Raw genomic sequence first — 26,673 nt, forward strand, 5'->3', positions numbered from 1 at the left:
GGAAATCCTATAAACGGATTTATGTGAGTTTCTGCCTCTTACTACGTCTGATTAAACGTCCTGTACGCACATTTCAACCATGAGTGATAAATAAAAAGCCAGATGAAAAACAAAAAGAATTACAGACATTTCAGTGTACCTTTTTTTTAGAATAGATTGAATTGAAAAGACTTTTTTTTGTTTCTATTTAAGTTCAACCAAATAATCTCCTTGACATATGACTCTGAGGCCAGACAACAATGTAGTCCTGTTTCAGACCCGGTTCAGATCTGGTGGCACTCAAATCTAAATGTTTTCTCAGAACTCTTGTGTCTTTATTGTCCTCAGTTTTCGGACAATGGCCTGATTCAGCTCCAGACTCCGGACGAAAACCAGCGGTACCTCCTCCCTGCTCCCGCGGCCCCCGAGTTCCCCAAAGACAAGACCCTGTCTCTGCTGGCCGCGTTTTGGGACGACGCCGACTTAACCCACAGTAGCGGGCAACTGTTTTATCAGGTCAGCGGACGTCGGGGTCCTGGGACGTCGGGGTCCTGGGACGTCAGGGTCCTGGGAAGTCGGGGTCCTGGGGTCAGGCTTAAGCTGATCCACGCGGACGTCGGGGTCCTGGGGTCAGGCATAAGCAGAACCACGCGGACGTCGGGGTCCTGGGGTCAGGCTGAAGCTGATCCACGCGGACTTCGGGGTCCTGGGGTCAGGCTGAAGCTGATCCACGCGGACGTCGGGGTCCTGGGGTCAGGCTGAAGCTGATCCACGCGGACGTCGGGGTCCTGGGGTCAGGCTGAAGCTGATCCACGCGGACGTCGGGGTCCTGGGGTCAGGCTGAAGCTGATCCACGCGGACGTCGGGGTCCTGGGGTCAGGCATAAGCAGAACCACACGGACGTCGGGGTCCTGGGGTCAGGCTGAAGCTGATCCACGCGGACTTCGGGGTCCTGGGGTCAGGCTGAAGCTGATCCACGCGGACTTCGGGGTCCTGGGGTCAGGCTGAAGCTGATCCACGCGGACGTCGGGGTCCTGGGGTCAGGCATAAGCAGAACCACGCGGACGTCGGGGTCCTGGGGTCAGGCTGAAGCTGATCCACGCGGACGTCGGGGTCCTGGGGTCAGGCATAAGCAGAACCACGCGGACGTCGGGGTCCTGGGGTCAGGCTGAAGCTGATCCACGCGGACGTCGGGGTCCTGGGGTCAGGCATAAGCAGAACCACGCGGACGTCGGGGTCCTGGGGTCAGGCTGAAGCTGATCCACGCGGACTTCGGGGTCCTGGGGTCAGGCTGAAGCTGATCCACGCGGACGTCGGGGTCCTGGGGTCAGGCTGAAGCTGATCCACGCGGACGTCGGGGTCCTGGGGTCAGGCATAAGCAGAACCACGCGGACGTCGGGGTCCTGGGGTCAGGCTGAAGCTGATCCACGCGGACGTCGGGGTCCTGGGGTCAGGCTGAAGCTGATCCACGCGGACGTCGGGGTCCTGGGGTCAGGCATAAGCAGAACCACGCGGACGTCGGGGTCCTGGGGTCAGGCTGAAGCTGATCCACGCGGACTTCGGGGTCCTGGGGTCAGGCTGAAGCTGATCCACGCGGACTTCGGGGTCCTGGGGTCAGGCTGAAGCTGATCCACGCGGACGTCGGGGTCCTGGGGTCAGGCATAAGCAGAACCACGCGGACGTCGGGGTCCTGGGGTCAGGCTGAAGCTGATCCACGCGGACTTCGGGGTCCTGGGGTCAGGCTGAAGCTGATCCACGCGGACGTCGGGGTCCTGGGGTCAGGCTGAAGCTGATCCACGCGGACGTCGGGGTCCTGGGGTCAGGCATAAGCAGAACCACGCGGACGTCGGGGTCCTGGGGTCAGGCTGAAGCTGATCCACGCGGACTTCGGGGTCCTGGGGTCAGGCTGAAGCTGATCCACGCGGACGTCGGGGTCCTGGGGTCAGGCTGAAGCTGATCCACGCGGACGTCGGGGTCCTGGGGTCAGGCTGAAGCTGATCCACGCGGACGTCGGGGTCCTGGGGTCAGGCATAAGCAGAACCACGCGGACGTCGGGATCCTGGGGTCAGGCTGAAGCCGATCCACGTGGACGTCGGGGTCCCGGGGTCTGATTGTTATTGCTTTAAACTGTTTCTTAAAGATATAGACATTAGTTGATGTTCTTAAATCGTAATCCAAAGAGTTCCGTTTCATTCAAGCGCTTACCGTGTTAACTGTATCGCTTTATCCACGTGTAATGATCTCGTTTTGCGTTTGGAACAGGAGTACAAGGAGATGGACATGTCGGACATTTACTCCCAGATCGTGTTCAACCGCACGGCAGCAGAAGTGACCAAGTTCGAGCGTCGAACCAACAGACCCGCGTTCACGCCGGCCTACATCCTCAAGGTCACATGGGACCGCGTCAGGCCCCCCGTCTTCCAGAAGGTCGACCTGTCCGAGGTGAAGCTCAGGAACAGACTCGCTTTGAGCCATCGTCGTCATAGTAACTGACATTTAAAACGCTCAAATCTAAGAGAAGAGCGTTACATCTGTTTTGTTTCTTTAAAGACGCACGGTGGGACTTTTCTGTCGCCGGGGGTCTGTCACTTAGGGTTCGGGCCGTTGTGCCTGAAATGTTCCGTGGCATGGCATTAAACTTGACCTATCGCCGTGGAGACGAGGAGTTGATTGACCCTTGCCAGGCCGAGTTACAGGTCAGATCTGTGTTTAAACCACCTGCAGTTAACGGAATGCAAGACGGATCTGTTTAATGCCGTACAGTGGAACATTCCGGACAAAGCGATTACATCTCCACGGAGACAAGCAGTGCGACCAGAAAAGTGTCATAGTGCTCCTTTAATAGAAGAAAGATCCCAGTATAAGAACACATGGTATTCTCAGGTTTTTGTATCGATTAGAACGTGGTTATCGATATTTGACAAGCGTTTTATCAGCAAATGAATCCAAATAAGGAGACAAGAACATGCCTTACTTACCATGACGACGGGCATAAGCCACGCCTCTGGTAAATAAATAGTTGACAGGAATCAGGACACCGGACTTGAATAATTGCATTGTGTCTTGTCCGTGCGGTGAAAGAAGCTGTTATTCTGTGATCTCCCTGTTCGGAGGCGTAAACAGGTGTTCTCCCTCGGCTCTGAGTCACGGGACGTTTTGTAAGATGCTATTGTTCTGGGACATTTGAGAAACCTCTGTTCATTTAAGGGCATTGGCTGTGCGGCTCCGGGAAGTTCGGGAGCTCGCCGCCTCCCTCTGGTGGCCGTGTGTCATTGTAGCAACAGATTAAAACTAAAACAAGTGATTTCAGTTTTATTTTGGTTCTTTTTCTCTCTTTTCTCCTTCTCTTTCTACTTCTAATTTTTCTTTTTTTGGTATAGCGTAAAACACATACTTTGAAGACGTACAATTACAGAACGTGGCGGTAAATGCACCTTTGCAATTGGCTGCTGGACGCCATTAAAAGCAACAACGACGACAAAATATGCACATTTTGATATATTTTTACACAGAGCACCTATAATGCCTGATCTTCATGTCATGCATTTGCGAGAACAGCCTTTGAAGTTAAAATGTCCCAATCAATGGACTTAAGTAGATTGATTTAAATAATAAATCATCTTTAGGTGCAGATTGAACTATGCTGTCCAAAGTTATAAACTGAGAGAGCAAAACAGTTACAAAAGATCACTTCTGCCTTCAGTGTCTCGCCTTAATTTCCTCAACTTTCTTCCAGACCAACACCTTCCAGGCCATCTTAACCACCGACGGCAGCCGCTCCTTCGCTCTGCTCAGATACGGGGACATGCTTTGGGGCCCGGGACAGAGGCCGCACCACAACGCCCTGGTCGGCTACACCGACGGCACGTGGACCCACACTGAGCCCACCGTCCCGGCCGACAACATATTCGGGAACGGGGGACGATACCGACCCAACCAGTGGATGGGGACGCTGGGGAAGCCGGGCGAGTTGGTGTACGATCTGTCGAACCCCTCGGGCGCCGACGACGACCCGCGGATTAAGTGTCAGGGGTGGGCCCTGAAGCAGCCGGACGCGAGTGAGTGGTCGTCGGGTCTGGCGTCCTGTCCCTGCACTCGAAGACAAGCGCTGGGAGACATGTCCTTCATACAGGAGGTGTTGGACCAGTCCGACAGGGTGGCCGCGCTGAGGGCCCAGAGGTACGGCGGGGTCGGCAAGCACGTGTTCAAGTCGGTCCTGTCCAACGCGCACGGGTCGGGGAAGAGGTGCGTGTACGAGCTGGAGGGCGATCTGCTGACGGGATTCAGCGAGCGCCACTTCACGGCGGCGGACGAGCGGCGGCACGTGGGTAAGATGAGGTTTTAATGCTCACAAAACGGTGCAAAAAGACATTATAATTCAAGAACGTTTGATGTTTTTCTCCATTTTTTGCCCGTTTTAAATAAGTATATTCAACAAGTAGATGTGACTTATTTTCGGTCAAATCAAAAAGAATCATAATCAGTTTGTGCTCCAAAACCACAGATTGAAAAATATGCCTGAAATTCACAACATTTTAATGGGCCTTTTTTAGCCTTTCCACGGGGACTTTAAAAGACAAAAGATAAACAATTACCCAATCTTTTTTTGTGTGTGATAATGTCGCTCAGGAACAAATGTGAACACAACCAATGCCCAGTTTACAGTGAGTCAGTCAGATTTGGTCATCATCAGAGTCCCTCAGTTTGGGGAAATGGGAGAACAATGCTCCCTGCTGGACATTTGGGGACACTTACCATACTTTGAGCTCTTTCTATTATTGTCTATTGTGTAAAATAAATGGGATAAATCCCATTTTCCACATTTATTGATGCAAAAGTGTCAGGAAAAACGCACACAAAGCAACAATTATTTGTATTTGTTTTACAACTAAAATAGTAATAATAGACAGGGAATAATTTGAAGTTGATTTTCATTAATTAAATGTATTTATATAAGATGGGTCGATGGTCAGGTCAGAATAGATTTGTACATTATAGTATGTCTTGAGTACTGTCCTCTCTCTGCAGACGAAGACTTGCTGCCGTTCCAGTGGTGTTGTATCGACTCTCCTCTGTGCGACCTCTACCTCAGACAGCGCCCCCTGGACCGCTGCCAGGGGTACTGCTGGGCCAATCCCAGCAACTGCACCACATCCACGAAGGCGGGACAAGGCGTCGGTGAGAGCCATAAACGACACTTCTGAGAATCAAGACCTTTTTTGTAGCTCTGAACGTGATACAGCATAATAATGGTCAGGGATGCTACGTTGAATAATAATCACAATATTGATTGATATCTGACCTTTTAGAAGTAAGTCAATATTTAAATAAAGCAGAACAAATTTCCGTTTCCCTGCAGTATATTAACTTTTACTCTGTACTGAATACCTCGCATCATTACCCCCACCTAGTGGCTGAACCATTATCTAATTATTTATGAAAGTATAAAGAATATTGAAAATATTAATCAGTGGCTTTGCATGAAAATATTGGTGTATTACCTTATTTCTATGCCTTGTTCAACATAGTTTGTATTATTCCAAACTATTATTATTCATTTGTATCTATCGCTGAAGCAATTCCCCAGTTTGTGAATTCTGTTCATTGACTATGTCAGCAAAGCCTTTTCTGATTCAGATTCAACACAAAGTAGAACCCCAGGGTGATCCTACTAATACTACTACTACTAGTATTAGTACTATTACTAGTTCTGCTGCTAGTGCTGCTACTTGCTTCTAATAACTATTACGTTCTTCTACTTCCCATGCGTTTCCCTAACAACCAAAAACATGAACAAACACAAAATCCCCCAGTTTAGGTAGTTCTGTCCAAACCTAGAGCAAGATGTGTTGCTGGATCAGGGTCTGTCTCCTGCTCCAGCAACACTGACCAACACTGGGTATTTGTTGTTGTTGTTGTTGTTTGTTTGTTTGTTTTCACTACTACTTGAACTCCTGACGTGGCCATGTTTGCAGCGATGGTGTTTGGCAGTCTCCACTTCATCACCTTCGACGGGACCGAGTACTCGTTCAAAGCTTTGGGAGAGTTTGTGATCGTGCGTCTCTCCGCCGCCTCCGGCTCCAATATCTTCACCCTCCAAGGGCAGAACGACCTACTCCGCTCCAACACCAACCAGATCCAGCCCCAGGTCCCTGTGGTGGTGCGCATGGCCGCCTTCTACCAGGGCATCGGGAAGGTGAGTGGCAGGGTGGGCACGCAGGGTGGGCAAGCAGGGTGGGCAAGCAGGGTGGGCATGCAGGGGCTTCTCAGAGCACAGAACTTTACCTTAGAATTTGTCTTGAAAAAATAATATACTGAATGGGGAAGTTGGTGAATATACATTTATTGTGTGTAGAGTTTGGTCAGTCCAATTTTCCTTTGTAGAGGTGTGTCGGCACAAGCACCCGCTGAAATGGTTAAAGAATACTGACTAGGACCAGTAGAGAGCGCTATTAAAAACCAGGTGCACAGTTAAGATGCAACTTTAAAGTGCCCATGAAAGGTTTTTTTTTTGTCGATTTTCTAATTTTGACTTGATTTGGTGTATTTATATCTGTTGTACATAGAAATTATAGTTTTACATCAATCAAGCAGGTATTTGTGGAGAAAACATTGAAAAATCTGTTGAAAAATGACAGGAAGTGACATCACACCAGGGACACTCATTCCAGTCAAAGTTTATGCAGAATTTACACAAAGACACTACTTTTTTGACTCTCTAAACATTAACTCAACAAAATAAAGTCACTCTCACATATTTTTATCTGTCAAATTAAAATAATTTCCTATGTGCGATGTCATCATTTACAAACAGGAAGTGACATTATACACTTAAAACAATATGCTATTCTGTGATCATATTTTTTTAAATATTTTTTTAGCTAAATTCAAATTCAAATTTATCATAAACTGCATTTTACTTTGATGAGTATTCCAACCTGTCAGAGGCACTTTAAGTCAATGAATTGCTTACGTTCAATAAATGTAAAACGTTGGAAATGCACATATGAGTAATAATGTATAATAATATATATTTTGATGCAGGTGGAGTGGAGATGTGCAGCGGCAGGAGAAGGTCTTCAGCTTATTGTGGACAACGTTAACGTCCCAGTGTCTGTCGGTGAGAATCATTTCCAAACAAGTTCACACAGTTTACGTTTTATGCGCAAAATTTGTATTCGTATTTGATTTGGTGACGTTAGTGGGACAATATGGTCAACTTCAAACCCCTAGTGAATAGATGTACGTATGCTAACGCTAACACCTTCAGCTACATGAGGCACAGACAGAACTGTGGTAAGTGTCTGGTATGTTAACGTAACATATGAACAGTTATTCTGATAACTATAGCATAAAGAACATGCTAACAAGTTTACCAAAGCATCAGTTTTACCCCAAATCACTAAATCCATTGAATTCTTCATCCTCTGTGTCACTTCTAAACAACTCCACAAACTCCAGAGGAAGTGCAGATTCTTCTTCTGCGTCGCTTAGAGCCTAGAGCGCCCTCTTGTGGTTGCCAGTGTGAAAATAATGAATAATATCACATAAAAGTCGCACCCCGGCCAAAACGATGAAAAACGGTATGACTTTGTTTATGGTAACTCATACCGCTATCTAAACAGGAAGTGGTCTTGTGTCCCTTGTCCAGGAGTGGTGTACGTCGGTAAGAGGGACTTTGCCGTGCGCTGCCTGTCCGCGAGCCACTGCGTCGCTGTGTACTCGGGGGGGCTGCACATGTCCGTGAGGAGGGTCCCGGGCTACAGGGAGCTGGCGGCCGAGGTGGAGGTTCCTCAGAAGTTCTTCAACCGCACCGTGGGGCTGATGGGACTCTGGAGCTCCAACCGGTCCGCCGACTTCCTCATGTCGGACGGGATCCTGCTGGTGCCCCCGCCGCTGCGCCCGCTCCCCCAAGAGAGGATCAACACGTTCGGGATGTCGTGTGAGTCTGACAAAGCCGCGATCGCCGTGAGAGGGCACGGAACTGAGGACGGGACGAGCTCTTGTGCCACTTTAAACTCAATCCCACTATTCATTTCTTAGTGATACGACCAACATTGACCCAAATAATCAATTAAATTCAAGTTTATTTATCATTAAAACGACTTCAGCCGACCAAAGGGCTTCACACAGAATGGACTATACGGAGGAAAGAGGATAAAGGAGCATAAAATAAAATAAAACAGAACTTGATTTTAAATGCCAGGGCAAAAAGGTGCGTTTTTGGTTTATACTTTGAACTTTGAGTTAGAGAGTTTCAGCTTAAGTCAAATAATTGAATTAATATGAGTAAAGAATTGGACAAGTATATTTTAATAATAACCAGTTGTGACTCATGTGTGGCAGAATGGGTCTTAGCATAAATAATGACAATTACTTAATTTTGTCATTTATGTCCATTTATATCAACACAATATGAACCAAATCAAACAAATTAAAAATATTGTGGCTAAACTGTGAATTGATTTAGTGTAAAATATTTCAGCATCTCGTCTCGTCCCTTATTTCTTGTAAAAGTGTCTCGCATATTGCACAATCTTCTCGAAGCCACAATCACAACTTTATCTCGATTCACGTAGACTTCATAACGCCTAAAATCATCTGCGTCTCCTGAGAGCACGTTCTTGCCTCCTGATTGGTTGAACCCGCCTGTCATTCACTCACTGTCGCGCAGGACAGCGGCTGACCAGGAGGAGGAGCTGATGGGGAAAAGTAGAATAAAGCGACGTCACACAGAAGAAGAAAATACGATATATGACGATCTCGACAAAAACAAACAAACAAACAAACAAACAAACAAACAGACATGTTATTACAGGGAGCGATAAGATAAGATCACAAGTAGATGTCTATTACCATGATAAAGATAAGATCACAAGTAGATGTCTATTACCATGATAAAAATTGGTCGGATTTAGAGAACAAACTCGGTAAAACTTGTATCTTTACCTTTCAAAACCTGCAGAATAAAACTATAAATGCATCTTTGGTCAGTTTAAGTTTCGGGTTAGGGTTATTTCCCAGCCGGTTCCAGTCGAGTGGCGCCTCATTCATAAGTATTGGTCTTATTCCTGTGTCTCCAGGGGCCGTGCCGGTGCCAGAGTCTCTGCTGCTGTCCCCTCCTCCTGGACCCTTCACCCCGGTCTCCACGGAGGACCTGCTGCAGAGCGCCAGCCCGTCCCGCGTCAACGAGCTGAGGACGTTCTGCTCCGGGAACATGCAGTGTGTTCACGACATCTTAGCCACGGGAGACATGAAGCTGGGAGAAGAGGCTCTGAATGCCAAGGAGCGCTACAGGAACACGGCTCTGCTCTACGGTAAGATCCAGCTACAGCAACGTCATGTGTTTGAGACGAATCCAAGTGTCATACGACTCCTCTGGTCCTCGCAGGGAACATGCCGCCCATCGTGACGGAGCCTCTGGAGATCTGGGCCACCGTGAACTCCACCGCCAGGGTTAGACTCTTGGCGCGGGACTCGAACGGGGACCCCATCTCCTTCTTCCTGATGTTCCCCAGACCTCTGCGCGTCAGTCTGGATGGTGAGGCCAGCAAACGCGTTCGGTTCATAGCGGTGCATTTCACGGGTGCAAATGGTCACGGTCAGTTTTGAAAAGTTTGAAAAGTTAGTTTGGTGGTGATTCCTGTCAACACGTGCTTAAACGGATCATTTTAGAGCTCAAAATTGCCTCTACATGTCTTTACTTATTAGTGTCATGCTGCTAATTTGATATTTCGACACACTGCACTCCTCGTTCTTTCCAGCAGAGGCCGCCAAACTCAAAAATGTTGAAAAATAGCCCCTGGCAATTACAGTGAACTAGCCCATGCCGAAGGCATGGATCATGCATACTTACTCCTGCTATGACAGAAAAAGCCAACAGCAGCGCGAAGCGCTGCATTCCTCCAAAAATCCTCCTGGCATCGTCCCGTACGCGAGAGTCCATGCCGCAGGCATGGGCCATGCTTGTATCTGCTCAAATCAATGGAAGTCTATGGGGAGTGGGCGGGGCATCCCGACGGAATAGGGAGTGACGAGCGCGTAAGCGCTCGTAATGATGATTCCACCCCATGGCGGCATCGGGAAGGCTTAGAGCTTTCAAACGATGTATAATTTGTTGTTATAGTGGAAACGGCTATATTGTTTTTGCTAAAAATATTATTATTATTATTAGGCCCGAGCGCCACAAGCTGGCGAGAGGCCTATTAATCTCGTAAGGCCGTGCGAAGCACGGCTGCGAAAGTGCGCACGAAGTGCGCACGAAATCGAGCGCGAAGCGCTCGCCCACTTCCAAACACTCACTAACGCACTCCTTCACTCATGCACGCCCCGTGCATACTAATTAGTAGTAGGAAAATGGAACTTTACCGTTGTAAACGGGCGAAGCCCGTGCAAAAGTACGCACTAAACGAGCACTTTACATTGGGATGACGACCGCGAAGCGGTCGTCATCCCAATATAAAGCACTCATTTGCGCTAAGTAGCTCACAAATACGTTCCCCATCTCTTGCATGTTCCGTGCATATAAGCATGTAATGCAAAAATTGAACATTATTACTGTATATAGGGCCAAAAACACAAAGTGGGCGGAGCCCACTCAAAATTAACGAAAGTACCCGTCAGTGACCAGGGACCCACACCATGAGGTAGGAAAGCGCGAGCGCTTTCCGAAAATGTATAGTTCATGATATTTGAAAAATGGGAAACATTGTTTTCGCATCGGAATATTATTCTTTCTTTCTTTCTTCTTCTTCTTCTCGGGACCAACCCCCCTATTTTTCACCCAGTGAACATTGACGAAAAGTCACAAAAATTAGCACACCTCTAAAAATCGTGCCTCTCTACATTCTGGCTATTTCCTTTTTCTAAAATTAAAAAAATTGGCGCGTCAGCGCCCCCAAATGTACCAAAAATGCATTGAGAGGTGGGAAATGACCCAAAAAAAATCTGATCGTAGAATCATGAAATTTGGCGCAGAGGTAGATGGTGACAAGAGAAGTAAAAAATATTATCACGGCAACGCCGTCCGCCCAACCAAATGTCGGCCATATTGCTTCAAAAATGGCTAAACATGACTTCGGAGTTTTTCCAAACGTCGTACTTTTACGAACTCCTCCCAGGGCGTTGGCCCTAAAAAGCTGAAATTTGGTGAAAATGCTACTGAGGAGTGGGACATCAAAAGTTATCCAAATTACATTGATACCTCTCACGGTCTCCGTGCGGCGAAGCCACAAACTGTAGCAAGAATTTCAGAAATCTCCCAAATTTTACATTTCTGCCGTTTGCGCCGATAAAGTCCGAATTGCGTCAAATTAGAATCAGTTGTTAAACTCTTTGCCCTAAACCTACTTGAAGTGAACTAAATTAATTTGGAGCCACAGTGCCCCCTACAGATTTTATATGGGGGTTAAATATTTAGTTTTGCGAAATTATATGAAATTTGACACACAACTCAATTTTGGCATCCCCATCAAAGAAGTCAATGAGACCCATGTCATAATTGTTATGGCTTTGCCGTAGCGATGACCAAAACCTTCCATGTTATTCCAATGGGGAAATCGCCAGAACATGTTTACACTTTAGACTTTCACAAACTCCTCCCAGGGCGTTAGCCCTATTAACCTGAAATTTGGTGAGACTCATCTTCAGGGGTGGACCATCAAAAGTTATCCACATTTTTATTCTAAGAGTCACGGTGTCTGTGCGGCAAAGCCGCACATTTTGCCAAGAATTCAAAATAAAATTGCTTTTTGATGGTAAAACAAAGGGGAGAAGATGTGACAGCGTCACAGATTCAGCAGTAGATGTAATAAAAGGACAATTGGGGCGCGTTAGCGCCCCCTCCTCTTGCGGCGTGGCGGCGGCGTGGCGAGGGCCGATCATTGCCGCTTGCGGCTATATTTATTATTATTTTTCTTGTTCTTCTTCAGCGCTTCGAGCTCTAATTTGACCCCCTGAACATGCTCAAAAACTCACCAAACTTTGCCCAAAATTCAGAATCGGCGAAAAATTTTATTTTTTCTGGGCCATTTTTGATTTCGTTAAAAAATGGCGCGACAGCGCCACCGACAAAAGTTAAAATACATTGCGCCTATGGGAGACGCCCCAAGGTCAACTTTGGCGTAAAGCTACGAAATTTGGGACACGCATTCCTCTCGTGAGACAAAAAAAAAATAGTATCGTGGCCACGCCCCCAGACTTACCCTATGGCCGCCATCTTCCTTTGAAAATGAAAACACGCTGTGTTAGCCATTTTGTTCACGTCAAACTTTGACGAACTCCTCCTAGGGCGTTTTGCCCACCGACTTCAAAATCGGCGGACGTCCTCTGGACAAGTGGGGCATCTAAAGTTATCAAATTTTTTGAGATACCTTTACCGGTCTGTGTGCGGCGCAGCCGCAAAGTTGGACAACTTATTTTGGAATATTGCAGATCTAAAAATTGCTCCCATTTGATCAAAACGAGTCCGATTAGGACCAAATTTGAATCAGTTGTTAAACTTTCAAGTTTGGACCAGTTTAGGATGACAAAATTGAAATGGGCGCGATAGCGCCCCCTACAGAGTGACCTTTGAGTGATCGTTGATGGACAAAAACTGGTTTTACACAAATGTTCTAAACTTTGCCCAAAATTCTATTTTGGGGTCCCGAGCAAAAGGCCAATTAAACTTATGCCTTAATTTTTACGGCGTAGCCGTAGCCATGACGGAAACCTCCCATGTTATCCCTATGGGAAAATTGCTAAATCTCTCGAACATCCACACTTTTCTGTTTCACACTTTAACAAACTCCTCCTAGGGCGTTTTGCCCACCGACCTCAAAATCGATGTACGTCCCCTAGACAAGTGGGGCATCTAAAGTTATCCAAATTTTAAGGATAACTTTTACGGTCTCTGTGCGACGGAGCCGCAAACTTTTCCCTGAATTCTGACTATTTGGCCTTCAGAGTGGCCTATAAACAATAGTTTTTCCAAATGACATGATATTTTGCACAAAATTCTAATTTGCCATCCTGATCATAAAAGTATGAGAGCCAAAGTAATATTTTGTACGGCGTAACCGTAGCGATGACAGAAACATCCCATGTTATCCTTATGGGAAAATCGTAGAATTGCTCAAATCACCACATTTTTACGCTTCACACTTTAACAAACTCCTCCTAGGGCGAATACCCGACAAAGCTCATATTTGGGGAAAATCATCTACACAAACGGGGCATCAAAAATTAGTCATATTTTGATATTAAGTGCTACGGTCTCTGTGCCGTGGAGCTGCAAATATACTGTCACAAATGGGAAAACGCCAAATCTTTAAAATGTTCACATTTACGCTTCACACTTTAACAAACTCCTCCGTGGGCAATAGCTCGATCAAGCTTTACTTTGGGAAATATCATCTACACAAGCGCGGCATCAAAAGTTATCCATATTTATATTCTAAGTGCTACGGTCTCTGTGCGGCGGCGCAGCAAATTTGACTGACACTTGTGTTGATTTGCACTGGATTAGCCATGTCCAATGTGTCTCCGTCTGTCAAGTTCTTTTTTAATTCAATACACAATAAGGGCGCCATCTTTATCAAGTCGAAAGCGCAGAGTCGGAAGGCCGGCGGCCCGCGAGGGCCGTTGGATGCCGCTTGCGGCTTTAATTTTTCTTGTTCTTCTTCAGCGCTTTGATCTCTAATTTGACCCCCTGAACATGCTCAAAAACTCACCAAACTTTGCCCAAAATTCAGAATCGGCGAAAAATTTTGTTTTTTCTTGGCCATTTTTTTTTTCGTCAAAAAATGGCGCGACAGCGCCACCGACAAAAGTCAAAATCCATTGCGCCTATGGGAGACGCCCCGAGGTCAACTTTGTCGTAAAGCTACGAAATTCGGGACACGCATTCCTCTCGTGAGGACAAAAAAAAATCATTGTGACCACGCCCCCAGACTTACCCTATGGCCGCCATCTTCCTTTGAAAATGAAAACACGCTGTGTTAGTCATTTTGTTCACGTCAAACTTTGACGAACTCCTCCTAGGGCGTTTTGCCCACCGACTTCAAAATCGGCGTACGTCCTCTGGACAAGTGGGGCATCTAAAGTTATCCAATTTTTTGAGATACCTTTTACGGTCTGTGTGCGGCGCAGCCGCAAAGTTGGACAACTTATTTTGAAATATTGCAGATCTAAAAATTGCTCCCATTTGATCAAAACGAGTCCGATTAGGACAAAATTTGAATCAGTTGTTAAACTTTCCGGTTTGGACCAGTTTATGATGACAAAATCGAAATGGGCGCGATAGCGCCCCCTACAGAGTGACCTTGAAATTAACATTGAAGGTCAAAAATTAGTTTTACCAAAATGTTCTAAACTTTACCCAAAATTCTATTTTGGCGTCCCGATCAAAAAAGCCAACCAGACAAATGCCTTATTTTTTACGGCGTAGTCGTAGCGATGACAGAAACCTCCAATGTTATCCCTATGGGAAAACCGCAAAATCTCTCAAATATCCACATTTTTATGTTTCACACTTTAACGAACTCCTCCTAGTGCGTTTTGCCCACGAACCTCAAAATCGGTGTACGTCCTCTAGACAAGTGGGGCATCTAAATTTATCCAAATTTTAAGGATAGCTTTTACGGTCTCTGTGCGACGGAGCCGCAAACGTTTCCCAGAATTCTGACTATTTGGCCTTCAGAGTGGCCTATAAACAATAGAGTTTTTCCAAATGACATGATATTTTGAACAAAATTCTAATTTGCCATCCTGATCATACAAGTATGAGAGCCAAAGTCATATTTTGTACGGCGTAACCGAAGCGTTGACAGAAACATCCCATGTTATCCTTATGGGAAAATTGTAGAATCGCTCAAATCACCACATTTTTACGCTTCACACTTTAACAAACTCCTCCTAGGGCGATTGCCCGATCAAGCCCATATTTGGGGAAAATCATCTACACAAGCGGGGCATCAAAATTTAGTCATATTTTGATTTTAAGTGGTACGGTCTCTGTGCCGTGGAGCTGCAAATATACTGTCACAAATGGGAAAAACGCCAAATCCTTGAAATGTTCACATTTACGCTTCACACTTTAACAAACTCCTCCGTGGGCAATAGCTCGATCAAGCTTTACTTTGGGAAATATCATCTACACAAGCGCGGCATCAAAAGTTATCCATATTTATATTCTAAGTGCTACGGTCTCTGTGCGGCGGCGCAGCACATTTGACTGACACTTGTGTTGATTTGCACTGGATTGGCCATGTCCAATGTGTCGCCGTCTGTCAAGTTCTTTTTTAATTCAACACACAATAAGGGCGCCATCTTTATCGAGTCGAAAGCGCAGAGTCGGAAGGCCGGCGGCCCGCGAGGGCTGTTGGATGCCGCTTGCGGCTTTAATTTTTCTTGTTCTTCTTCTGCGCTTTGAGCTCTAATTTGACCCCCTGAACATGCTCAAAAACTCACCAAACTTTGCCCAAAATTCAGAATCGGCGAAAAATTTAGTTTTTTCTGGGCCATTTTTTTTTTCGTTAAAAAATGGCGCGACAGTGCCACCGACAAAAGTCAAAATACATTGCGCCTATGGGAGACGCCCCCAAGGTCAACTTTGTCGTAGAGCTACGAAATTCGGGACACGCATTCCTCTCGTGAGGACAAAAAAAAATATTACTGTGGCCACGCCCCCAGACTTATCCTATGCCCGCCATCTTCCTTTGAAAATGAAAACAAGCTGAGTTAGCCATTTTGTTCACGTCAAACTTTGACGAACTCCTCCTAGGGCGTTTTGCCCACCGACTTCAAAATTGGTGTACGTTCTCTAGACAAGTGGGGCATCTAAAGTTATCAAAATTTTTGGGATACCTTTTACGGTCTGTGTGCGGCGCAGCCGCAAAGTTGGACAACTTATTTTGGGATATTGCAGATCTAAAAATTGCTCCCATTTGATCAAAACAAGTCCGATTAGGACCAAATTTGAATCAGTTGTTCAACTTTCTAGTTTGGACCAGTTTATGATGAACAAATTGAAATGGGCGCGATAGCGCCCCCTACAGAGTGACCTTTAAATTAACATTGAAGGTCAAAAATTAGTTTTACCAAAATTTTCTAAACTTTACCCAAAATTCTATTTTGGCGTCCCGATCAAAAAAGCCAATCAGACAAATGCCTTAATTTTTACGGCGTAGTCGTAGCGATGACATAAACCTCCCATGTTATCCCTATGGGAAAACCGCAAAATCTCTCAAATTACCACATTTTTCTGTTTTACACTTTAACAAACTCCTCCTAGTGCGTTTTGCCCACCAACTTCTAAATCGGTGTACGTCCTCTAGACAAGTGGGGCATCTAAAGTTATCCAAATTTTAAGGATAACTTTTACGGTTTCTGTGCGACGGAGCCGCAAACGTTTCCCAGAATTCTGAATATTTGGCCTTCAGAGTGGCCTATAAACAATAGAGTTTTTCCAAACGACATGATATTTTGCACAAAATTCTAATTTGCCATCCTGATCATAAAAGTATGAGAGCCAAAGTCATATTTTGTACGGCGTAACCGTAGCGATGACAGAAACATCCCATGTTATCCTTATGGGAAAATCGCAAAATCGCTCAAATCACCACAATTTTACGCTTCACACTCTAACAAACTCCTCCTAGGGCGATTGCCCGATCAAGCTCATAGTTGGGGGAAATCATCTACACAAGGGAAGCATCAAAAGTTAGTCATATTTTGATTTTAAGTGGTACGGTCTCTGTGCCGTGGAGCTGCAAATATACTGTCACAAATGGGAAAACGCCAAATCTTTGAAATGTTCACATTTACGCTTCACACTTTAACAAACTCCTCCCTCCCGCGCAATAGCCCGATCAAGCTTTACTTTGGGAAATATCATCTACACAAGCGGTGCATCAAAAGTTATCCATATTTTTATTCCAAGTGCTACGGTCTCTGTGCGGCGGCGCAGCAAATTTGACTGACACTTGTGTTCATTTGCACTGGATTGGCCATGTCCAATGTGTCGCCGTCTGTCAAGTTCTTTTTTAATTCAACACACAATAAGGGCGCCATCTTTATCAAGTCGAAAGCACAGCCTCTAAAAATCGTGCCTCTCTACATTCTGGCTATTTCTCTTTTCTAAAATAAAAAAAAATGGCGCGTCAGCGCCCCCAAATGTACCAAAAATGCATTGAGAGATAGGAAATGACCCAAAAAAAATCGGATCGTAGAATCATGAAATTTTTCGCAGAGGTAGATGGTGACAAGAGAAGTAAAAAATATTATTACGGCAACGCCGTCCGCCCAACCAAATGTCGGCCATATTGCTTCAAAAATGGCTAAACATGACTCGGGAGTTTTTCCAAACGTCGAACTTTTACGAACTCCTCTCAGGGCGTTGGCGTAATAATATTGGTGAAAATGCTACTGAGGAGTAGGACATCAAAAGTTATTCAAATTACATTGACCCTGTCACGGTCTCTGTGCGGCGAAGCCGCAAACTGTAGCTAGAATTTCAGAAATCTCCCATATTTAACATTTCTGCCGTTTGCGCAGATAAAGTCTGAATTGCGTCAAATTAGAATCAGTTGTTAAACTCTTTGCCCTAAACCTACTTGAAGTGAAATAAATTAATTTGGCGCCACAGCGCCCCCTACAGATTTTATATGGAGGTTAAATGTTTAGTTTTGCAAAATTATATGAAATTTGACACACAACTCAATTTTGGCATCCCCATCAAAGAAGTCAATGAGACCCATGTCATAATTGTTATGGCTTTGCCGTAGCGATGACCAAAACCTCCCATGTTATTCCAATGGGGAAATCGCCAGAACATGTTTACACTTTAGACTTTCACAAACTCCTCCCAGGGCGTCAGCCCTATTAACCTGAAATTTGGTGAGACTCATCTTCAGGGGTGGACCATCAAAAGTTATCCACATTTTTATTCAAAGAGTCACGGTGTCTGTGCGGCAAAGCCGCACATTTTGCCAAGAATTCAAAATAAAATTGCTTTTTGATGGTAAAACAAAGGGGAGAAGATGTGACAATTGGGGCGCGTTAGCGCCCCCTCCTCTTGCGGCGTGGCGGCGGCGTGGCGAGGGCCGATCATTGCCGCTTGTGGCTATATTTTTTATTATTATTATACCATTGTTGTTATACTTTTGAGTGGCTGATATTTAGACGATCTACATGTTTTGAGTCATACGTTGTCTCTCCAGAGGGCGGCGTGTTGTCATGGACACCCCTCAGCATCCGTCCGGTTCAGATCCAGGTGGCGATAAAAGACTCCACCTCCAGCTCTCTGTTCGTGCCCACCATCAAACTGTGCAACTGTGTGAACGGAGGGTCCTGCCAGTTCGAGACCCCCACGCAGAGCCACCTGCTGGGCAAGTTCCAGGTAAAACGCACCATAAAGGACGTCATGGCGTCGATTTCACGTCAAAAAAACGCCCGGAGTTCTATTTAGCGTCATCCACGCGTCGTTCCTGTTCACAAGATCCTCAGAAAACACTCCGTTTCAATGTCGCCACGGATTGTGATATCAAAGAGAGAGGTCCAGAAGTCGCCCGCTCTATTTTTAAGTCCATAAAGTTGAGTAAACCATCGCTGGACTGAGCATTTCTATCGTCAAATCGCATTCGTCACAACGGCGTGATTAGCATTAGTGTGTCGGCTACTTTTAGCTTCGTCCCTGTTGTAAATCCCACCGTTGTGCCGACACCAAATCCCGATGAGAGAGTGCAAACCGGAGTCGTTTTGGGTCATGCCGAAGCAAAGATATTTTACAGTTTACCAGGCATAATGCGCGTCTTTTCAGTTAGCATCGGTGCGACTTCGGTGGTCTTAGAACCTGAAAACTGCAGGTTCAGCGCTCGCTTCATCTTGGAGCGTATGTTTTCCGTTTTGCTTGGGAACGACACTTCTTTGTATGAATGTGATGTGTGACTTTAGTGGCTGATCGCTGGCGGTCTGAGCTAAGGAATAATGCAACTTTGATAGCGCATTGCAATACGAACGACAAAGTATGAATCGAATTTAATGCAGTTTTCAACACTTTATGTAACACGCGGTCCACTTCGGATTCAAACATTATTCAGGAAAGTGTTTATTTCTGTTTGTCAGAACCAATATCTGCTCATATCTAATGTCAACACTAGTATGTTTCCAAAATGACCATCGTAACAGTCTCATTTGTCTTTGTTTCTCCCACGCTCTCGCTCTGTAGCTGGTGGGCTGCTTGTGCCCCAGCGGCTTCGCGGGGAAGTTCTGCGAGAGGCGATCGAACGTGTGCGACGGCGTTCCCTGCTACCCGGGCGTGGCCTGTACGCCCCTCGACCCACCGGGGGAGTTCCGCTGCGGGATGTGTCCCGACAAGACCGTGGCCGTCGGAAAAGAGGGCTACAAGTGTTTCGAGCAAGGTCCGTCGCGCCGTAATTTCAGCGTAGACCTAGCAACAAAATCACGATAATGCACAAACGTACTCGCAAAGTTTAACGGTTTACGCTTTAGCAATGTCAACGTCGTGAATTTGAATGATAATAGTGATAAAAAATATATAAACTAGGATAAAATAGAGGCTTTTACATTGACCACAACGTTTATACATGCGTTTGCGGTGACGTCATACATCCGGGACTTCCCCATAGTGGCCATTTTGAAAGGGGTACGCAATATATATAAATCACCACGACTGCATCCTTTTCTACGGCCTAATGAGCTACAAATACTTTGATTCTTTAGACGATAACGGCAAACTAAGGTACACGACAAAGCTATCATTCCTTGGTCTGACAACAGAGCGATGTCCTTTTTTGGCCTCATGCATCCTGAATATCGTGTGTAGTAGACGTGCTGTTGTGCCCCTTTCAAGATGGCGGACTCGGTTGCTACTGTACAAGTTCCCGGATGTGCCATGTATACTCAATGCTATGTCCACACTTTTACCGCTTTTTTCTTCGTCCCTGGTCCTCAATAAAGCAAATCTGACGTTATTTCCTGTCTGCGCCTGTGTTTTCAGACTTCTGCGCGCCGCCCTACGTGCCTCCGTGCCACAAAGACGCCGTCTGCGAAAGTAAAAAGTCCAACTACAGCTGCACGTGCAACAGCGGATTCACTGGGAACGGCAAGAACTGCACAGGTCGTAAAAGAGCTCGTGCAACGGCGTGAACACTTGTGGGTCTGTGTACGTGACGGCGTTTTGTGTCCGTGCGTTGTAGATATCGACGAGTGTTTGGACCTGAAGACTTGCCCCAATGCCAAGTACGAATGCATGAACACGCCCGGCTCCGTGGAATGCGTCTGCAGATACAAAGACAGCAACCACAACGATGGATGTGGTATGTAAAGATTACGGCGAAAACAAAACATTTAAACATTTACCCAACATGTGCTTCATCGAGCTTAATCAATGTTGCATGTTTCAATATGAACTACTGTCAGAATACTTGCGCTAGGATAGTTTTATGTGTTTATTTTCTAAAAACACTGCTCCTAGAATGGTCTTAAGCACATGTGCTACTGCTGCCACTAGAGGGCAGTAAACAGCATTTACACAACACTAAATTGGACATAAATATAGAAATACTCAAATTTATCAAGGCGAGATACTGCAGGTTAATAGGATAATATCTGAACTGTGGAGATCTTAATTTTAAATCACTTCTGTTTATTTACATACAGTTTTTCATCATGTGATGCTTTTTTTAAATATAAAGTTAAAGCATATGTGTAAAAAATGCACATATTTGGGAAAGGTTTGAATATATATATTGACAAATCCTTTTTTAATCCGTAAAAATCTTGTAAAACTCCAAGATTCTTACGTTTGGTGTGTGTCGCTTGTTCTTTATGAGCTGATCTTTATGTCGCCGTGGGAACAAAACAACCTTCAAAGTTCAAATGTCCCGTTTAAACCAGTGGATTCAAGATGATTAAATTAAATAACAAAACATAATAATAAATGGTTGTTTTAAAAAGTACCTTCATCTTTTAAGCATGTGGAGTTATGCCTTAAAAAGCTGTCATTATTTTATTATATTTGTTTTGTGAAATGAGGCCTGTATAATCACTAATCAATAATATTTTTCATATTTGTCTTTCCTCGCAGGCGACTCTACCAATCCTCCAGGTAAGATCCAAAACAAAGACGATCTCACACTTTTTATTCTTTATGTCTATTTATTATTGTGCCACATTATTCTGTTTTCAGGATCAAACGTGTTCAAAGTGGTTGTGGGCTGGCAGAGCAACAACGGACTCAAACAGGTTACTATGACTACACGACAGCACAAAGAACCAAGCCCCTGACCTCCCCCAGGCCCTGTTTAGTCAGAGGAACCACCCCAGTCCCCGGCAACAGTGGCTTTGACGTCAGCATTTCTATTTAAATATGTAATTAAGTCATGTTGGATTTCACAAACATGGACTTCAACAACTGTGAACAATACAGTCAATTAAAGCAGTAAATAACTAAATAATGAAGTAAAACTGTTGCGTTTTTTCTCACAATAATCGTAACATTGAGATGAAGTGATGTTGTGATATCCTTATTCTTTTTTAATTTATTTGAAGTACGGCTGCAGGACATGTTCTTCACAATATATTAAGAATAAGAATACAAATTTAATATCATTATCAAGCCTTCTTCTTCTTCTTCTTCTTCTTCTTCTTCTTCTTCTTCTTCTTCTTCTTCTTCTTCTTCTTCTTCTTCTTCTTCTTCTTCTTCTTCTTCTTCTTCTTCTTCCTCTTCTTCTTATTCCTCTTCTTCTTATTCCTCTTCTTCTTATTCCTCTTCTTCTTCTTCTTCTTCTTCTTATTAGGCCCGAGCGCCACAAGCTGGCGAGAGGCCTATTAATCTCGTAAGGCCGTGCGAAGCACGGCTGCGAAAGTGCGCACGAAGTGCGCACGAAATCGGGCGCGAAGCGCTCGCCCACTTCCAAACACTCACTAACGCACTCCTTCACTCACGCACGCCCCGTGCATACTAATTAGTAGTAGGAAAATGGAACTTTACCGTTGTAAACGGGCGAAGCCCGTGCAAAAGTACGCACTAAACGAGCACTTTACATTGGGATGACGACCGCGAAGCGGTCGTCATCCCAATATAAAGCACTCATTTGCGCTAAGTAGCTCACAAATACGTTCCCCATCTCTTGCATGTTCCGTGCATATAAGCATGTAATGCAAAAATTGAACATTATTACTGTATATAGGGCCAAAAACACAAAGTGGGCGGAGCCCACTCAAAATTAACGAAAGTACCCGTCAGTGACCAGGGACCCACACCATGAGGTAGGAAAGCGCGAGCGCTTTCCGAAAATGTATAGTTCATAATATTTGAAAAATGGGAAACATTGTTTTCGCATCGGAATATTATTCTTTCTTTCTTTCTTTCTTCTTCTTCTTCTCGGGACCAACCCCCCTATTTTTCACCCAGTGAACATTGACGAAAAGTCACAAAAATTAGCACACCTCTAAAAATCGTGCCTCTCTACATTCTGGCTATTTCCTTTTTCTAAAATTAAAAAAATTGGCGCGTCAGCGCCCCCAAATGTACCAAAAATGCATTGAGAGGTGGGAAATGACCCAAAAAAAATCTGATCGTAGAATCATGAAATTTGGCGCAGAGGTAGATGGTGACAAGAGAAGTAAAAAATATTTTTACGGCAACGCCGTCCGCCCAACCAAATGTCGGCCATATTGCTTCAAAAATGGCTAAACATGACTTCGGAGTTTTTCCAAACGTCGTACTTTTACGAACTCCTCCCAGGGCGTTGGCCCTAAAAAGCTGAAATTTGGTGAAAATGCTACTGAGGAGTGGGACATCAAAAGTTATCCAAATTACATTGATACCTCTCACGGTCTCTGTGCGGCGAAGCCACAAACTGTAGCAAGAATTTCAGAAATCTCCCAAATTTAACATTTCTGCCGTTTGCGCAGATAAAGTCCGAATTGCGTCAAATTAGAATCAGTTGTTAAACTCTTTGCCCTAAACCTACTTGAAGTGAAATAAATTCATTTGGCGCCACAGCGCCCCCTACAGATTTTATATGGAGGTTAAATGTTTAGTTTTGCGAAATTATATGAAATTTGACACACAACTCAATTTTGGCATCCCCATCAAAAAAGTCAATGACTCATGTCATAATTGTTATGGCGTTGCCGTAACGATGACCGAAACCTTTCATGTTATTCCAATGGGGAAATCGCCAGAACATGTTTACACTTTAGACTTTCACAAACTCCTCCCAGGGCGTCAGCCCTCTTAACCTGAAATTTGGTGAGACTCATCTTCAAGACCATCAAAAGTTATCCACATTTTCATTCAAAGAGTCACGGTGTCTGTGCGGCAAAGCCGCACATTTTGCCAAGAATTCAAAATAAAATTGCTTTTTGATGGTAAAACAAAGGGGAGAAGATGTGACAGCGTCACAGATTCAGCAGTAGGCGTAATAAAAGGACAATTGGGGCGCGTTAGCGCCCCCTCCTCTTACGGCGTGGCGGCGGTGTGGCGGCGGCGTGGCGGCGGCGTGGCGGCGGCGTGGCGAGGGCCGATCATTGCCGCTTGCGGCTATATTTCCTCTTCTTCTTCTTCTTCTTCTTCTTCTTCTTCTTCTTCTTCTTCTTCTTCTTCTCCTCCTCCTCCTCCTCCTCCTCCTCCTTCTGACCTCCCCCAGTCCCTGTTGCTCACGTTCACACGGCAACAGTGGTTGACAGTGGGTCTTACTCTTTTTAAATATGTAATTAAATCACGTATGTAATTAAGAACACATTCTGTTCATTTTGAAGCATAAAAAGCTCAAACAAACACAAAAATGAATAATAAAACACAATTATTCACAGTTATTCAGACGTTTGAGGCGTTCGTTGGTTCCACTTCTGGACTCATCAGGGCCGTGTGGAGTTTGCATGTTCTCCTTGTGTTTTCCGGGTTTCCGCAGCAACCGAAAACACGCACAAATAGGCAAAGTCTTCCTAACTCAAACGTATACCATGACCTCGTCTGCAGAGGTTATAACGTCTCCTAAATAACCACTACTATTAAAAAAAAGCTGTTTCCTTTTCATTTTGGTAACATTTCATCTTCTTTTTCAGGTGCACTTATTAACATCAAACTAGCTGCTAATTTGCAAGCATTTAAGTGGCTGATTTAGTCTTCAATTAGCATTTATTAGTCAATTTCAAGTCATATTTTTCAGCTAATTAGACATTTACAATCTTTCCTGTTCATCAATCATGTATTACTGCATTTAGCATGACGTTAGGACACTTTTGTACATAAATTATGATCATCACAGGTAATATTTGGGTAATAAAAGTGTTGTTAAGACATATTAGGAGCATCATTTGTGCACAAAATGTCTTAAATTCATACCAATGAGCAATACTAAGGGTTTGATTTCATACTTAATAACCACATTTATGCAAATTAGCAGCTAGTTTGACGTAAATAAGTGTTACCGTTGTTTCACTGACTTAAATAACCAGTTATTTACTCACGCTTGGTTTTGTTTTCCCGTTTCTTCAGCTGGAGAATCTTTTGGCGTCCGGTTTTGAGAATAAGTTCTACAACGCCAGTGAGGTGAGCCCGGGCGAGTACCGGGTCAACGTCTCCAGCGACACGCCGCACTGGTACATCCAGGACTACATGTCCCGGGCCAGCAGACAGTACAAGATGCAGTCCGTCAATGTGCAAGGTACGTGCAGGTTTTATACAAATGTGCAGGTTTTCTTCTGTCGAAACAAACTCACCGAACAAACGAATGCTTCTAGAGTGTTTTTAGGCAAGTAAAACGTCACTAGACATCGATTTAAACTGAAGAGGTTCGTGAAAATATCAATTAAACGTGTATTGAGATGAGTCGAGAACATTCAAGAAGTTAAAAATTGTGAAATGGCAGCAAAGATTTGAAAACGAGCGAATAAAGTAAAGCTAATTAGACGTTTTGCGATTCTTTTAAAGAATAGATTTCACTTTTTACTTCTGTCAATGTCATTGGGTTGATCGTGATTATTCAGGTCACAATATAATCGCGAGAGCTAAAAAACAAGCAATGATTGTGACAATTGTGGGCAGCAATAAGTCATTTTAGTTCAATGTATTCTGGAAAAAGTCACAGTACAAGCAGCATACAGTGTTTCTGGCTGTTTATGTGACAATATCATTATTTTATCAGTCAGAATGTTGGATTTCACAAACATGGACTTTGACAATTGTGAAAAATACAGTCAATTAAAGCTGTAAATAACTAAATAATGAAGTAAAATTCACATTTCTTCACACAATAATCGTAACATTGAAATTAAGTGATTTTGACTTTTTTCTTCTTCTTCTTCTTCTTCTTCTTCTTCTTCTTCTTCTTCTTCTTCTTCTTCTTCTTCTTCTTCTTCTTCTTCTTCTTCTTCTCCTCCTCCTCATCCTCCTCCTTCTTCTTCTTTCCATTTCACAAAGTTCCCTTCTTTTTGATTAACTTAAAGTTAAAGGACAAAAAAGTTGCTTAATAACTCTTTATTGTTATCAGATTAGCTCACGCGTGGACATTTCATGGAAAACATAAAAAACCCATGGTACGTTTCCCTCTTTCAGACCTGGATGAATGTGCGTCCAATCTGGTGGTTTGCAAAGCGCCCTCGATCTGCAAGAACACGTACGGCGGCTTTAGGTGCGTCTGTAACGGAGAAGCCGACGTGGAGGAGGACCAGGGGTGTGTCCTAAACGGCGGTGAGTCCGTAATCTTCTGTTTGTTGCGTACGTTCACTGCAGACGCGTCTCCGGTTCCACGTCACTTCCTGTGTGTCCCCGCCCCGTTTAGGGTGAATGTAAACACAAGGCTAGCTGCAGGCTATCGCTAACGTACATGGAAAACAGAATACATTTTGGATTCCTTAGTCAAAAATGTGGAGAACGTATTTTCCGAGTATAAGTCGCACCAGCTCAAAAATACATAATAGAGAAGGAAAACACATATTTAAGTCGCACTGGAGTATAAGTCGCATTTTTTTGGGAAATTTATTTGATCAAATCCAAGACCAAGAACAGACATTTAATCTTGAAATGCAGTTTAAATAATAACAGATGAGAGAACATGGTGAATAGGTGTCCGTATGCTAACGCTAACACCTTCAGCTACATGAGGCACAGACAGAACTGTGGTAAGTGTCTGGTATGTTAACGTAACATATGAACAGTTATTCAGATAACTATAGCATAAAGAACATGCTAACAAGTTTACCAAAGCATCAGTTTTACCCCAAATCACTAAATCCATTGAATTCTTCTTCCTCTGTGTCACTTCTAAACAACTCCACAAACTCCAGAGGTAGAGGAAGTGCAGATTCTTCTTCTGCGTCACTTAGAGCCTAGAGCGCCCTCTTGTGGTTGTCAGTGTGAAAATAACAAACAATATCACATAGAGCTGGGTTTCGATTCATATTTCAAGAATCAATTCGATTCCGATCTTTACGTTTCAAAATCGTTTTTTTCCGATTTCTCAGATTCCATCCGATTCGCTCCGATTTCGATTCGATCCGGGGGTTAATGTTATTAAAAATGAAAAATGTATTTGAACCGTTTCCTTCACTTCATGACTGTGTAGAGAAGCAACATATTAAAACTAGTATTATATCAATATTAAACAGCAAATCTTACAAGTATTGGTAGTTACTGATGGAAGACTGATGAAACGGTTAAGGGTCAATCTACCTTCAAGAAAG

At 44.4% G+C, this 26,673-nt stretch overlaps 1 long non-coding RNA gene across 1 annotated transcript in view; it reads right to left on the reverse strand.

The window, feature by feature from the left end:
- LOC140351666 (uncharacterized) overlaps positions 1-25,391 on the reverse strand; it is a 344,644-nt gene extending 319,253 nt beyond the window's left edge. The window contains exon 1 of the long non-coding RNA XR_011925384.1: positions 25,278-25,391. This is a non-coding gene — a long non-coding RNA (uncharacterized lncRNA). The remainder of the gene's footprint in view (positions 1-25,277) is intronic.
- Between the last annotated feature and the right edge of the window lie 1,282 nt (positions 25,392-26,673).

The sequence above is a fragment of the Eucyclogobius newberryi genome, unplaced genomic scaffold, assembly GCF_026437365.1.
Source record: "Eucyclogobius newberryi isolate DKJ021-1_F unplaced genomic scaffold, fEucNew1.0.hap1 SCAF_8, whole genome shotgun sequence".
Lineage (NCBI taxonomy): Eukaryota > Metazoa > Chordata > Actinopteri > Gobiiformes > Gobiidae > Eucyclogobius > Eucyclogobius newberryi.